The following is a 3815-nucleotide window of genomic DNA, read 5'->3' as shown; positions in this document are numbered from 1 at the left end:
AACTACCGTTTAAATGGGGTGCTTACCTAATTCAGTCTATTATCTCCAATTTAACTCCAAATCAATTCTTCTCACTTTCTACACTCCAATTATACTTAAATTACATTAGTGACTGTGAATGAGATTCAACTTATGTAAAGCCCGACCTTATAAAATACTATTCATGACATACATGTGATGATAGCATGATTGCATGCTAGGAGAGTCCCGAAAAATTTACAAAAGTCGGTATTGTACCTAGAGGTACAACAAAGTTTATTTAATCCTCGAACTAGATCAAATAGGAATTTTAAGGTGAGATTAAGAGTTTCATAGTTCATGGATGACTTAAAATGGTAATTTGGAGTTTGAGGATCAATTTGGAGTCAAATCGGAATTTTCACTAACTAGGGGCAAAATGGTCATTTGCCACCTGGGGACAAAATGGGAATTTTAGAAAAGATTTTTTGACCCCATTTGACTTATTAGAGTATAATTTGACTTATTGAAGTATGATTTGAGGTTTAGAAGTGAAAAATTTTAATTTCGGTATAATTTGGAGTATAGGGGTAAAATGGTAATTTTGCCACCTCAGGGGCAAAATTGTAATTTTCCACCACCAGGATATTTTTTCCAGCACATGGTCTTCCTTGTCTTCATCTTTGACCCTTGACTAAACATGTGGTGGAGATAAAATGTTTAAATTTTTAAAATTTTAAAAACGAGCCAATGACATGATGCCATGTGTCATGCCTTTATTAATTTATTATTTTCCTTTTTAAAAGGCACAAAATCAGCCCATCTTCCACCCCATGGCCGGCCAAACCAGCAAGAAGAGAGAGAAAACAAAAACAAAACCCTAGAGAGAGAAAATCAAAGAAAAAGTGTGAATTTTCAAGGAAATTAAGTGAAAAAGGTGAGTTTTTTCTATTAAGCTTGAGTTTTCTTATTCCCAAGCATTTCTCTTTATTTTCCATGATTAAATTACATGTTTTCATGATGAATTAAATTCTGGAAAAATGGGTTAGGAGAGAGAAAGTTGTTGGATTTATTTGATTTTAATTTATGTTAGTGTTTTTAGTTAGTTTAGCATATTTAAAAACAAAACAACAAGAAAAGAATTTATTTTCTCCCCCAACCATTAATGGCTGAATTTACCATGTAGTGAGTGAGGATGAGTTTGATTTTATTCTAGGAGAATTGGTTAAGGAATGATGAATTATGAGCCTAGAAAAATAATGGGAATTTTCAGAGCAAAAATACGAATTTTTACACACTAGGGGTATTTTCGTAATTTGCTGTTGGGACTGATAATTTGCACCACACTGAGGGACATTAAGTTAATTTGGGTGCAATTGAGGTATAGAAATTGAAAAGAATTAAATTGGAGTTTAAACGGACCCGTTAGGAATTTAATCGGGTGATAAGACGAATTAGGCCAATACCGGGTTTAGATAGTTACCAGTGCATTTTTGCATTCCATATCATGCATTGGTAGTCTAAATTAGTTTAATTTTGATTTAGTACCAACTTGGTGAAAGTCTCGATTTTGTACTGTGTCAAGGTGGTGAGTCCTCCGATAAAGGCAAGGAAATTGCATCCGAGGACCAGTAGACAGAGTGCTTCGAAAGTCTGCATTCTAGACATTGTGAGTAAACTTACTGTCATTTTAATTATCTAGGGTGGTTTTTAAATGCTTTCATGAATTCTATGGAAAAAGGAATTTAAAAAGATAAATTTTCATGTTTTATGAATAAATGAGTTTCAATGAAATTAAATTATAAATTGTTTTGAAATTAATAGTGATTTTGAAAAATAGAGTACACGGAGACTGTTAATTGTGGCAATTTGATTGTTTAAATTAACTGGCTTACGATAAATCGAGCATGATTGGCTAGTTGGCAATTGTATTGAAATGCGAATTGCTTGGTTACCTTGAAAAACTACGAATTACAAAATTGCCATATCATGTTATTGAGTTTTATTAGATGGTGGATTATATATTAATTAATCACTGCAGTAGGGGGTTTCTGTGGACCAGCCTTTTAGAGGGGCACGGTAAACCCCATTATATTCTTACCTCGAACGAAGAGGCGCGTAGGGTATCTCCTGGGGTAAAGTTTAAGGTTCACTTCACGCTAAACCACCACGTGAGGGGGAACTCAGCCAACGCCAAGGAACGGCTATGTTTTCAAAACAAAAAACATGATTTATGTGAAATGTGAATTTTAATAGCCTTGGCGGTCTCGGTAGGATGCCTCGGCCAAGGTGTCCCCGAGAATGGATTTATGGCACAAGCCTAGATTTTTATGAGATTCATAAGCCTCTTTACGTGTTTTGAACAAAATGTGTTCTAATGCTATAACCCAGTTTATGATGATTTACTTTATTGTCTCCATGTACTCAACTCTAGATGTTTAGGATGATGTTTGTTTACTCATTGAGATTTTATTATCTCACCACCCTCCTTTCCACCCATTTCAGGTTCAATATAGACTGTAGATAGCTGATCTCATCGAGGACTACAGTGGGATCTGCATTTTCCAAACCGTAGGTTCAAAGTCCTCTTTACTTTTGTTTATTCGGGGGCACTCTTGTTATTGTAAATTAAATTAAATATTTTGGCTTACTGTATTTAAGTATGTATAAATTTATTTAGCTTTTACGTTATAAAAATTATTCACGTATAACTCTATAAATATTGTTTTATAAGAAAATAGAATATTTTACTTAATATTTCTTTTATTTTCTTATTATATTCAAATAACCATAATTTCATTTTAAATGAAGATTTTAGACTTTTAAACTCATTTTGAATATGAATTGTGTGTTTTGTACTTGTATATTACGTTTTAGCCAATTTAAAAATTTTTGAGAAAAATGACCAAAATATCTTTGTGAGACGAAAAATTAATATTTTATTTGTTTGAAGTTGGAAACAGCTTAAAATATTTTAGAACACGATATTTGACAATGGTTGCTCACAAGGGAACAGAGAAACTGATAGTAAAGCCTTGCGGGGTTTCGGGTTGACATTCCGGGCAATAAGTGTCTACCGGGACACCGCGGCGGTTGTCACGGGCTCGAGGGGAGTACCGGGTCGTGACAACTTATCAGTCTCGATAGCAAATTATGAAAATACCCCTAGTGGGTAAAAAATCGTATTTTTGCGCCAAAAATTCCCATTATTTATCTAGGCTCATAATTCATCATTTCTTAACCAATTCTCCTAGAATGAAAATAAAATTTATCCTCACTCAACACATGATAAATTTGGCCATTAATGATTGTGGGAGAAAATAAATTCTTTTCTTGTTGTTTTGTTTCTAAATATGCTAAACTAACTTAAAACACTAACATAACTTAAAATCAAATTAATCTAACAACTTTCTCTCTCCTAACCCATTTTTCAGAATTGAATTCATCATAATAACTCAATATTCAACCATGAAAATCAAGAACAAAAGCATGGGTAAGTTAGGTATCAAGGAAAACTAAAGAAATTCTAACTTACCTAGCTTGTTTCCTTGATTTCTTCACTTTTTCTTTGAATTTTCCACCTAGGTTTTCTTGTTTTTCCCTTTGTTCTTCCTCTCTTTCTCTCTCTTCCTTTCTTGGCCGGCCATATGAAGAAAATGGGCTGATTTTATGCCTTTTTAATAAGAAACAATAAAATAATAAAGGTATGACACATGTCATTTTCTTATTGGTCTATTTTTAAAATTTTAAAATTTTAATCCTTTTTATCTCCACCACACAATTAGTCAATGGTCAAAATGAGGATAAAGGAAGACCATGTGCTGGAAAAATGTCTTGGTGGTGGAAAATTACAATTT

The 3815-nt window shown here is 33.1% G+C and overlaps 1 long non-coding RNA gene across 1 annotated transcript; it reads left to right on the top strand.

Annotated features, from left to right (window-relative positions):
- Positions 1–794: 794 nt before the first annotated feature.
- LOC148761266 (uncharacterized) lies at positions 795–2657 on the top strand. Its single transcript, XR_016027802.1, has 3 exons — positions 795–895; positions 1544–1627; positions 2464–2657. It is a non-coding gene; the product is annotated as an uncharacterized LOC148761266 (long non-coding RNA).
- The last annotated feature ends 1158 nt before the right edge of the window (positions 2658–3815 follow it).

The sequence above is a fragment of the Theobroma cacao genome, chromosome 8 (assembly GCF_053813885.1).
Source record: "Theobroma cacao isolate CCN51 chromosome 8, ASM5381388v1, whole genome shotgun sequence".
Lineage (NCBI taxonomy): Eukaryota > Viridiplantae > Streptophyta > Magnoliopsida > Malvales > Malvaceae > Theobroma > Theobroma cacao.
The sequence above is the reverse complement of the archived record's forward strand: the minus strand, read 5'-3'. Positions and strand labels throughout refer to the sequence as shown.